This window comes from Balearica regulorum, chromosome 1 (assembly GCF_011004875.1).
Source record: "Balearica regulorum gibbericeps isolate bBalReg1 chromosome 1, bBalReg1.pri, whole genome shotgun sequence".
Taxonomy (NCBI): Eukaryota; Metazoa; Chordata; class Aves; order Gruiformes; family Gruidae; genus Balearica; species Balearica regulorum.
The window spans coordinates 33714765-33727832 of NC_046184.1; the positions used below are offsets into that span (position 1 = coordinate 33714765).

At 38.0% G+C, this 13068-nt stretch overlaps 1 protein-coding gene across 1 annotated transcript in view; it reads left to right on the plus strand.

Annotated features, from left to right (window-relative positions):
• TMEM117 (transmembrane protein 117) overlaps nucleotides 1-13068 on the plus strand; it is a 232029-nt gene that overhangs the window by 68270 nt on the left and 150691 nt on the right. The gene's annotated exons all lie outside the window — the stretch shown is intronic.

The window sequence follows — 13068 nt, forward strand, 5'->3', positions numbered from 1 at the left end:
GAAAGAACAGTAAATGATATTAAAATGCAGAATAGCACTTTCCAAAACTTCTGAAAGTGTTCTGGAGAATTGAGGCATGTAGTTCCTGGATTTTTACTGAGCATGCATTGGAGAGACAATGTGTTGCTATAGTTGAAAAAGTTTTGGGGTGCATAGTTTGAAAGTCAAATTAACTTAAAATTTCAAAATAAACATAAACTTTGGGCACTTTTACAGTTACTCCTTTATAATGCACTTGGGGGCAACTGGGAAGCCATAGATGCAGAAGTCTGATATGTGTACTGGACAAGCTGGTAGGATCAATGAACTGTAAACAAATACATTGTATTAAAGATGACTCTAAAAGAATCCTTCTGCAGGGGGAGGTCACACCTTACAATAATCTGGTAAAGTCCTTAAGGCATCACTGAATGTGTAGACTAATAAATCCAGCTGGTATGACTTACCTGAATTTCCAAGTCCTTCAGCAAGTCTCTACGTCTTTCGAGAATCTTGGTCAGGATTAGAGTGAAGATGTATTCAAAGACAAACAGCTTGTTAAAAGCCAAGAGACAAGGGTAGAAATAAATGGTCAGTTTTAAGAATTAAAAGACATTATTAGGAGTGTGTTAAAGGGATGTGTGCTGGTGTCTGTACTGCTTGGTATTTGCAGAAGTAAACAGGAAAGGAGAGTAAGGAGTGGAATGGCAAAGGTTTTCATGGTACTGAATTATTCAGTGTAGTAAAAATGAAAGCTCATTGCAAAGAGCTACAGAAGGATTTCACAACACCAAGTTAGTAGATGACAATGTGGCAGATAACAAGCTATTGCCACTCGGGGAGCAGGGCTTGGAGTTAATATAGATGGTTGTATAAAAATGTCAGTGCAAAGGTGAGCAGAGGGCAAGGGAGAGAATGTAAGGAATTACTAGGCAAAGTGCAGAGAACAACAAACAGTTTAGGACAAGGAACAGAAATCATTTTGCATTGCTCATACCCGTAACGCTTCTGCATCTTGAATAATATACATGGTTCTGTTACCCCTTCAGAAAATAACATGAAGGACTCAAGAATACATAAAGAAAAATAACAAGGATGATCAAAGGAACATCTTCCATATAAGTTGTTAAGTAGACTAGAGTCTATGAAAAGGTCTAAAAATCATGGGTGGCACAGAGAAAATGAACTAAGAACAATTTTTCACTTTTTCTCATGGTATAAAATTTAGGAATTATCAAATAATATCAAGTGGTAGGGTGAAAACAAAAGGAGGTACTTTTTTACACAATACCTGCTGTGGAACTCACTGCCACAGAATATTGCAGATGTCTGTGTAGATGCAAAAATTATTCATAAATTCATGGAACAAAAATATATTAGACTTTTACACACAATGATATCACCTTTGGCTGACAAAACCCTTGAGCCTCAGGTTGCTGACAGCTGGGAGTCTGTGGTGGGTAGGTATCACCTATAGGGTTTCCCTATTCTAATCATTTCCTTGGTCATCTGTCATAGGTGAAATATTGGGACAGACAGATGCTTGATCTGGCAATGTACAGCCATTATTATATTCCTATTGTTCTTGTTGCATGTGTTTCTTAAATCATAGAATCATAATAAAAGAGATATTTCAAAAAGTGTCATGTTCGTATTAAGCCGTATGAAATACATACTGAAGAGCATTATAAATCCCATCCCCAACATGCCCATTTTACCATTCTCTGAACAGAAAATTCATGCTTTTTGAGGCTTCCTGTAAGTAATCTCATGAAAGACAGAAATTATATTCCAGATACATGAACTACTGAGAGGGTCATGAGTGATGACCTTAGAAATCTGGAGATGCCTTGGCGCTGAAAGGAAACTTAGCGGGAAAGTGGGGAAAAAAAGTGAAAAAAAAGTGACATTCCCTCTGATGACTCATGCATTTAGACTTACAAATAGGAAGATTGGTTGGAAATGCTGGCCTGTGTTTATTTACCCATCTGAGATTCTGGTCTTTTGTCTGATTCTATTTGGAATTCTGTTTGTGTACTATTCTATTTGGAATAGCAGCATTTGATTCAGTATATATTATTTAAGAGTTGCAGCAAGGGCTTTTGTATCAAACTTAACTAAATATCCATTGGAGAATGAATATGTTCACATATATCTCACAATGCTGATAAACACATAGGAAGGATTATAATGCAAAATCTAGCAATGTTGCAAAGTAAGTGAGATTATGAATTACTGAAGTGTTTTGTGTGAAATAGATGAAAGATTGGTGAATGCCACGTAAACATACTTAAGTTCTACCAGCAAGCTTATGAGTTGACTTCTGTCAGACTGTTTACTAGTCTTTCATTATAAAATCTTGTCCTTTCCTTTAAAAGAGACTGCGGATGAAAGAAACATGCGAAACATGGACATGAGAAAATGAAAATGGGAAGGTATTTTGAAAGCCTTTTGTGGTACAGCAGAGATAACATTGTAAATTCCTTGGGGTACACTGTGTGTTGTCGTTCTGTCCAAATCCTTCTGTTTGTTAACAAATCTATACTAGAGAGAAACTGCCTATTTCATTCAGTCAGTCTCCAGTTCATTCATTCATTTCATATAGCACCTATCTGACACTGGACTGAATATATTCCATCAGATGTTTTCCCTGCAGTCCTAAAATAATAGCTAAATAAGCCATCAGTAACCTGACCTTAAGAGCAACATCTTGTTATAAATATCCAAAGAAGGAAACATTTGAAAGCTTGACAGGATAAATCAGCTCCTCTCAGTCTCTCTGACACCCACACTTACACATGCGCATGTGTCGTGCAACATATTAAACATTCAAACCCTGAAATTAGTTCAGTATCTATCCTCGCATTTGCAATTTTCATACTGTTTATCACCACAAGTGTACACATATTATGGTTTCCTTTTTACAAATCATGTAGATAACACATTTTTGTTGCATGTCACTAGTATAATTTTGTTTTTGTCAGCAGACTGCTAAATGACAGTGAAGTGTCTGCAGTGTGCATAAAGCAGCATCTTGTAATAGACTGCAGGTCCCATGTGAGAACTTACAATAAATGCATTTAAAGTTACAGCAGCAGTATAGCCTGAAAAATTGCCAGCAATCATTTGATTATGATGTGTGCATGTATTTCTTTTTCACATGCCTGTATCCATGTCAGTGTAAATCTTCCATGAAGATCAGTGACAGTATTATAAACTCCAGTTAGTGGCCCAACCTTTTACTTAACTAAATGATGTTAGTTCACAGAGAATATCATCAATAGTTCTGCTTCTTCTGTAGAACATGTAGAAAACTTGATGGTCTTGAAAGGCAGTATTTCAGTGTCACTGGTAATGTGTACCTTTCTGTTCAGAAGCCCATCACTCAAGGATTTCCTGTACAGGAATAGGATGCAGGACAATAGATTAAATTTCAGCTACGCTCGTGTAGTATAAACACAAAGGATTAGTAAAATATTACAGCAGTGGAGATGAAATGAACATGCTGATTTTTTTCACTTATACCACAAAGTCAGGAAGCTTTTTGCATGACACTTTCCTTAAAAAAACCCACAGGTTTTAGAACTGAGATGTAAGTGAGGCGTCTCTCTTTACTGTCATAAATTCTACTGGCTTACATTGGGTATAATTCATACACTTTTAAAGTCAGGGCATTTCAAAGCTTAATTATTTTAACAGTTAAACGTTTCCATCTTGTTTCTAATTTGTGTTGTTTAACTTAATCGTTCCACTGTTTAATGTTGTTACTCACTTTTTGGCTGTATTAAAGAGCTCTCTACCATCAATAATCTCCTACATAGGTACTTGTATAGTGCAATCAAGTCCCCTCTTAATCTTCGCTTTGATCAGATAGACACAGATTCTTATGTCTCATTGTAAGGCAGGAATTACAGTCCTCTGATTATCTAGTGGTTCCTGTATAAGTATTTTTCCTTTTTTTCTGGTGTTTTCCATCAGAGCATCAGAACCTGAAACAGCACTCTGAAAATACACATGCTGTCCAAAAATACCTCCTTACCTGGGAGTAATACCATCATTGCAGTCTTGATAGGTATTCCTCTGCTTATATTCCCAGGGGTGTCATTGTCAATTGGCTGTAGAACTGCATTGGGACCTTGTGTTTTGTTAGCTGTAATGATGCTCATAGTATGCTTTCTCAGATGACCCCTCTTGTTTTATAGATTAGCACTGTTTTATTGAACATTAAAATGTTATTTGAATGAACACAGTGTAACAGACGATCCAGATCACAGACTTGTGCCTATGATTTGCAGTATAACTCTGCATCATCTGCAATTTTATAAAAGTAAACTTGTAGGTTTTCAGATGAGTGACAACTGATCTTGTAGGACCCCAAGACAGGTATGTACAGGACTGCATCTTATAACACAGAAGAATTCACTGCCTATTCTTTCCGATCTTGATTTTGAAGAATTGGTTTGTTTTAGCGTTCAAACAACATGATGGTTTGGAAGGGTTGTATTCTGTTGCTGCTACAGATGCTGTACATGTTTGAAAGATAGCTTCTGGTTGGTAGGACTTAAACTGGAAGTTTTGAGAAGACTCTCCTAAATGAGTGTTTTGAGAAGACTCACCTATGTGGAGTCTGTCATCTGGTGAAGTGGTACTTTTCAGGATGTTAATGATAATCAGTGGAGCAAAGTGATGATGAGTGAAAAGTCTTTGTCAGCCACTTCAAGATATGGATCCTATTTCTTTTGTTAAAAAGTTTATTCAACTGTTCATGCATAAAGTAACTTTTCTAAAGAGAATCAAATCCTATAGGCAGTATCCTTGCAGGTTGGTTGTGAAAGGTGCCATCTTTCTCTGCTCCTCAAAACCCTCACCTTTTCCATTACTGAAATCAATGGAGCTATGTAAATTTTTGTCAGCTAAGGATCTGGCTTACTTTATGTAATAAGTTTTGAATTCACTGGCTAAGTTGACAATCAGATGTTTTGATGTCAACCTTTCAAGAAAAAAAAAAAGTTGCTCTGGAGATATGTTTCTGCTTTATCCTTCTTCCTCCCACTACCTCCAAAAATAACTCCGCTTGGTCTCCCAGAGTGGGTGAAGTTTCACAGAACCTTAGGAGGAAAACAGAACTGTCTTCTCCTGGGCGCTGTGGTGATGATGATACCCTTTTTCTGAGAGGTATTTTCCACTTCTCTAATCTCTTTTCTCCCAATCAGTTTTTTTCAAACTCAGATGTCCTTACCACAAAGAATATTTTCTGCCCTGAATGACCATTAAACTTGTTTTCAAACATGTATTTCAACAACTTAGATTTAGGCACTTGGCAACCTGTTGTTAGGGACCAAGTTCTGCATTATGTCGGGCTGAACTCACAGTGACAATTAAGTGATTTTACTGCTACTGTGGTACAGGAAAAACTATATTGGGAATTTTATTTTCCTTTCAGTGGAACACCAGTGACTGCTGAAGACTTGCAGGCATGAAATACTTGTCTTATAAGAATGTTTTCTTCTTGCTACCATCTGTGAAAATTTGAAGCTTTAAACATTTGTCTCATGCATATATGTGTGGGAGGTGTGATACTTTCAGTTTAATAAATGAGTCTTAGCTTGTTTACAATATATCAGAATTGACTATAATTTGGACAGTGTGCATCTGTTCTGGAAAATGTCTAGTGTACTTACTTTATAATGGAGTGTGATTATGTTTATACTTGATTTCTCCTGCACAATGAACCGTAATTAAAATTTAATTTGTAATCCTTTGGTAATACAGTATGAAGCTGCTGTCAATTAATTGGAAGCAATTAATTCATTAGATAGAAATGAAAGTACTGCAGGAACAATGAGCATAGATAGCAGGACAGTGAAAACATCTGTGGGAGACAGACAAGTGTAGTTCAAGTCTCCAGGCCACAGATTTTCTTCAGCGATATTAGTAATCCATTTGCTAGAAAAAGATGCATCTGTACCTGGTTTTTAAATCTGTTTTTGCTTTGTAAACTCCTCCTTGGAGTCTGACTTCATTTGTGCGTGAGTTGCCATTTTGTATTTGGAAATGTGCCTCAGACTGATGAGCATGGTTTGGTTTGGCCATTGCTCTGCCTTTCAGGGAGGTGGGCACTTGAAGGAGGCTTCAGGGAAGGAGCAGGGACAGGCTAGTCACTGAGTATTTCTTGATAACTCAGTTACTTCAGGAAACATTTTTTTTTTCTATTCCTGGCTAGAGGTGAGTTTTCCAGCCTGGAAAATGGAAAAAGAGATTTAAAGAGGGGGAGGAGCAGAGTCTGAGAAGCAGAGCCCTCCGCCACCGCCTCCTAACAGTGAGGCAGGAAAGCTGAATGGAGGTAGCCAGCCCACAGAGCTGCATGTCTTAGACCAGACAAGGCACGAAGTCTTCAAATAGCTCAATTTGCACAGTACTCCTCGCTGCCTCAAGAGGGGAGGGGATTTAAGATGTTTCTTGCGTACTTAAGTAGTAAAGGACTTCACATGCATTAAATCTAGCTAATTTCTTAAATATGGAAATATGGACTTTATTCCCATGGTCTGACTTCTTTCCTGGAGCCACCTCTGGGCCACCAGTTATAGTCTCTTCTCCTTGTTGTCAATGTTGCAGCAACAAAGAAGCTCACATCAGTTACCATCTATACATCTTCCACATTAACGTTCTAACTGGTGTACTCTGGCCTGTGTTAGCTTCAGGAGGCCACTTTAATTGACACAGCCAAGAAGTACTCTGGTTAGTCTTGTTCCTTATGGGAGTACTTATCTGATGGAATCTCTCTCTCTGCTTCCCCAAATCTGTTTGCATCTCTCAGAAGACCAGCTCTTAGGTTGGTTCCCTGTCCTACTGTGCTTATACTTGTTCCATCATGGGCTCAACATGGCATGGGTGAGCCCTAACACTCCTGAAGGGCTGGCTCTTATTGTGACACCCACTATGAAAATTTACTTTCTGATTTGATATGTATTTTGTGAGCTTGGATATCACAGCCTTTCCCTGTTGAAAGCCCGCATCTAGTCTAAAATAGCTTTGCCCAGTTTATTTTGTCAAGTCAAAATTTTCCCTTGCATGGAAAAGGAAAATGCATGGAGTGTAATCTCTTTCACTGTTAGATACAGTCTGACAAGAATAGGCTCTGTGCTAAGCTAGGAGTAACTGTTGACCTTCTCAAAAGGATAAGATAATCACAGACTCATCTTGCTTTCAGCTAGGCAAGAGGAACCTATGCAGCCTATGTCTATGTTAGCAAGTCGTGTGGCAAAACAGGAGTGGATCTGTACAGCAAAAAAGCTGTAAAGCTGAGGGCCAGGCGTCCTCTCTATATGCAATTTGGGGTGTGTGAGGGAGTTACTTCAGCCTACCTCTAGTCTGGTCCTTGTGAGAGCACCAGTGCCACTGCAGGAGCTTAAGAGGTGGGAGCTGAGTAGGAAGCTGGGACCTCAGCGGTGTGCAGCCTTCCCTTTCAGTTTCATATTTTTCATATTGCTTTCTATATTCCTCACCACTGGGAGGCAGCTTATGTCCAGGATCCAAACCAGCACTATTCTGTAAAGCAACCCTGAAAATGGTTTGTGTTTCTTTGTAGAGAAATGTGGAACAGCATCCGATCAGGTGCAGTGAAAGCTCCAGTTTTGTTCTGTCTCAGGATAAATAGGTTGTTTCCAGACCACTAGACTGGTTGTAATAATTTGGTTTTTTGTGATTTCTCTGAAATTGTGGTCATCATTAAAATGAAACATCTGGAAACCAGTGATTCTCCAGATGCAATACTGTAGAGGAGAATTATGGACTAAACTGAGATAACCAAATTTTAATTCCTGTATACTTACAGTGTGTATTTTTAATCAAAGTATGTTTTGCTCAATAGATGCACCAAGTTATGATTGCCCATTGGTATTGTATACCAAAGACCATTATAGCTTCAGAGGGACTGTCTTGTACTGCTGTTCTTTTGGGGAGAAAAAGTTCTTTAGAAGGGAGAGTTGCTGGTGACATTTGCTGTGGTTAAAATACGCACCATGGTACCACAGAGAGTTAAAAAAGTTCTGGAGCTGTCTGCACTTCAGACAAACAGAGCTTTGTTGCTCTATGAAGTTTTCCAAAGTGTCCTTGAATGAAATTGTGTTGTACCAGGAGGAACATTAAGACATGAATAAGTTATTTGTCAGTGTTGTTGCCAGCATATACATAAATAAAACACTGTTGCTGTACGTCTGTTTTCAGTGGGACCTAGCATCAACAAAAAGAGGTTTTTTTCCATCTCAGCTGAAACCTATGTACAGGATCTTCTGAAAGTAACACGTCAACATATTCCTTATTTACACACATCATAGCAGTTATTTTTTGTTTAGTTTTATGACCTGTGGATACCTATCATCTCATAAGAATAGAAGAAAGGCTGTAATGTGTCAAACTGTTCTTCTAACTTCTAGAAATGTCCTATTTCTAATAGTGGTCAGACGTCTGGGAAAGGAGCACAACAGAACGATACAGTGATGCTTCTTCCAGTGTACCCTTACAGTTTCCACCAGTGCAGTGCTCAGGTGTTTCCTGACCTAGATGGTGTATCTATATATTAGTAGCCCTTAATAGGCTTTCTTCAGTGAATTTATCATACCGCTTTTTCAAATTACCTAAATTTTTTGCTACTCAGCAAGAAGAACTCCAGACTTATGCACTCTGTGGAAAATACTTGCCTCCTTTAAGATCCTGATAATTTCTTTGGCTATTTCCTAGTTTTCATGTTAGGGGACAGAATGAATAATAGTCTCTGTTGATATTTTTTCTCCTTTTACATTTGGGTCCTGTGTAGGTCTTCTGCTGCTGTTTACTTTCTTTTCTCTAAAATGCCAAATTTAAGCTTCAAAAATGGCATTATCTTCAGTGGCATGACATTATTGTTCATGCAAGGGTCATCACCAGGTGAAATTTCAGTTTACAGTGAAGGAAGAATCGCACGAGAGAATGGAAATCAAATGGAATTTACTTTCTGAGACATACAAAAGAAAAAAAAATGAAAAAAAAACCAAACAGCAAACCATAAAGGGAAATTCATACACTAGGTAGATGAATTCCCTAAATTGTCACAGTCTGCATTTTCCTTCACTTTGTTATGTCTGAATTTCTCATTGCTTCTTATGTATTAGTGCAGTAACGTAGCTGGTGCCAGACAGCTTGTAAAAGAAAACTAACTTTCTCCTTGCTGCCATTGAGTAAAGGATTGTTATTACACCCAGAGAATAGCGAAGTGGAGCAGAATGATTTTTTTGCATAATACCTCCTATATTCAGCCTTTGTTTCATCATGACTAAAATGGCATTATTCTATCTGCTGTTTTCACTCAGGAAGGAATGCTCCTATTGAAAACAGTGTTTCAAAGAATATTGGGTCCTCTTTTCATCTATTGTACCAGCATTTCTAACTCTTAATATACAAAGGCGACATATACTTAGGAATGTTGCTTCTTTACAAGACACTTAAAAAAACCTTTTGTGAATCTGTTTTTGTGAATAGAAAGGCTGTTATTAAGCGTGTGGGACCAAAATTTCACCTATTTTTTATGGTTTGCATAGTGGAGATGTCTACACTGAAACCTTTTCCCCACCTGCTCATATCATCACAGAGCATTCATTTTGAAGAATTTGATCTTGCTGTCTGCAGGTGAAACCACTTAAAGACAACAAGAAACCTTGATGAATAAATGACTTGAACTACAGTACAAGGCAGCAAAATTCAGAGGTAACACTGGGCTGCTGTTACCATTTTGAAACTGAAACAGATTGAAATAGTTCAGAGTGTGATAGAGTGAAAGTATGCTATTATCTTTTGTTAGGTTGGTGATGAGTTTTGCTGAGATCAGTGGTTGCTCTGAGCAAGCACATCAGATGACTGAGTCTCATAACAAAGCATTAATTTTGCATGGTGTGTCCTCTCTTCAGAAGTTTTGCAATGTGACTTGAAGAGCTTTATTCTATCTACTGTTCAGTAATGAAGGCTTTGAAAGAGATAATCTGGTTAAAAATGCTACCATTCCAAGGATATCTTCCTGCCTTTCTCTGAGAAAGAGAAAAGAAACGACATGGTGAAGTTGAGGTAGGAGACAGTATCTGTCTGTGGGTTTATAAAGTCAGGAGAGAGGACAGGAAGAGGGAAGATAGATTTATTTCTATTTGTGGACATTGTTGAGACTCTTACTTGTGTTTTATGTACATACAGTTTAGGCATCAGCAGTTGCAAAACTGGAGTAAAGCTAGAAAGCTGCTTGAGAAGCCACTTCAGACACTAGGAGCTAGAAGAGTGATAACTGGGCAAGGCCAAGAGTGAAGAGAGGCAAAATGGAAATAGCAAGGTATAAATATTTCCAAATGGGGTTTCATGCCATAGAACTTCCTCATATGTCCTTCTAGATACACATGGAAATCCATGTACAAAACACCTCATCTTCTGCCTTTAATTTCTTCCATTTTGACTTCACCATTGCAATCAAAAAAGAACGAGGTTAACTCTGCTTATGGCTTCTTACTGACACTTAATAGTGAGACCTTAAAGTGTCTTAAAGTAATTCTAACCCCTCAATAAATAAACTGACTTTGTTATAATAGCAGTAATGCTCTTTAGCACTTACGCAATTTCTTTAAACTACAAGGAGATTTGCAGTCTTTATGTAGTTATATCTTATATCAGCCACTAAATCTACTGGAGAAAACGTGGCAGAGAACTTATGTGACAGGTCCGTATTTACAGAAGTTACTGTTTTCATCAGTAACTCTTGAACTACTGGTTTTCAGCACTCCTGCAGTATTTCATTAAAAATGTTTCCACATTGTCATTCCTGAAAGTCTTTCCCCAAATTTGTTCCGCATATGTTTCTGATTTCCCTGCAGCAGATTTTTCTTGACATCTGCTATCAAGATAACTGTAGCTAGACTTAGGTGGAAAATGCTCTGGCTCTTCAAGTGTGCTGCTTGACCAAAGACTGGAACTACAGACAGACCCAGCAGGGGAAAAAAAACAAAACGCAAAACACCCCTCATAAATTTGTATGACAACTGAATAAAAGTTTTAAGTCAGAATTTTCTACAGAAAATGTTTTCTGCCAAATTGGGAATTTCAACAGGATAGTGTTTGCTTTACTATTTTTCACTTTTAAGGAAAGGTGATGTAAAATGTTGGCTTTTAAAAGAGTTTTCCATTACTCTTTGCATTAATCTAAATATTTGACTGTGGTGGTTTATGGGATTATAGGAAGTATGGTCTGGATAACTTATGTCTTTGTACTTCCCTGTCGGCAACGTTCAACAACCAGGCTGTACCTCTCGTGATGTATGGCATCTTCTCTGATAGAGGGATAGTCCGCAGCACAGCGTAGATGTGTCTGCAAAATGACATTTTGGAACTGAAAGTTTTCAGAATTCATCTTTCCTCAGAAAGTTTTCCTGTATCAACATTTTGCCCCAATTTCAGAGAAAACTGAATATTGAAACAATGAATTTATCCAAAAATTGAAAGTTCTTTTTCTGTCAGCTTAACCATGCATATAAAATTAGCCTTTTCCAACTAGTTCAGAGGGTTTTTTCAAGCCACCTACTTGTTCTTCATTTAAATAAAAGACAAAAAATAATATCCTTCAGAACCTTGGAGTAAAGTACGGAGTGCTTTACATATTTGGCCTCTATAATATGGACTAGGAAGAGTACAATAGTTGGATGTAGCAACTGTAACAACTTTTTTATAAAACTCATGCTTTATATGTTAGTAGTTGGAATGCATCCAGTTTGAAATGTGTTTATATGGAAAGGAATAATTATAAAGAATAATTATACAGGAATGAAAAATCTTTAACTCCTTACAGCAGATATTTCAGATTAATTAAGTATGTATAATTGACAATACAGTATGATGTTATGATTAATGCTGAATTCTTTTAATTTTTTCAAGTTTAACAATTATAAACATTGGTGTACTTCCCATTAGTCATTTAGGTTGTGCAAAAAGAATAGTCAGGGTCTCTACCCTTTGAAATAGCGAGAACTGGCCTTTTGTAGGCAAAAATAACATCAAAGCAGCTGTAGGAAGATACAGCAGGGTATACACTGGCTTGTTAAAAGTAGACACAACCAGGAAATTCGGGTCAAGTTCAGTCAGCCCCTTAAACACTTCTGCAGGAGGACTAGTCATCTTTAAGCTATTTATATAATCAGATTTTTAAAGTGCTGTCAGATCTGTTATATAGGTGGCATATATAATCTATCAGTGATCTCAAGCACATACTTTCTACCTACTAACCAGTAACTACAGAATGTAAAAACTTCCTTACCATGGAACACTATGACAAGTTCCTGAGGAGATAACAAATAGAAAATATCTGCTGTACGTGTCAGGAACAAAGGTTTAGTATTCTTAACTTTCTGCAAGCAGTGCAAACAGTTCATTAACACAAGTGCTTATATAAGACATGTCTGTATTTTGTTCTTTATTAAGTTTTTTATTGTCAGTGGCTCTGAAGCGAGACATTTATGTAAATAAAAATGTGGGAAAGATCTCTGGGTTGCCTTTTTCACGTTACCAAAAAAAAATGAACATGAGCTAGCAATGTGTGCTTGCAGCCCGTTAAACCAATGGTAGCCTGGGCTGCATAAAAAACAGCGTGGCCAGCAGGTCAAGGGAGGTGATTCTGCCCCTCTGCTCTGCTCTTGTGAGACCCCACCTGGAGTACTGCGTCCAGCTCTGAGACCCCTAGCACAAGAAGGACATGGAGCTCTTGGAGCAAGTCCAGAGGAGGGCAACGAAAGTGATCAGAGGGCTGGAGCACCTCTCCTAAGAGGACAGGCTGAGAGAGTTGGGGTTGTTCAGCCTGGAGAAGAAAAGGCTCCAGGGAGACCTTTTTGCAGACTTTCAATATATAAAAGGGGCTGATAATAAAGGTGGAGAAAGACTTTTTACTAAGGTCTGTAGTGACAGGACAACGGACAAGGATTTTAAACTGAAAGAGATTGGATATAAAGAAGACATTCTTCACTGTGAGGGTGGTGAGGCACTGGAACAGGTTGCCCAGAGAGGTTGTGGGTGCCCCATCCCTGGAAGTGT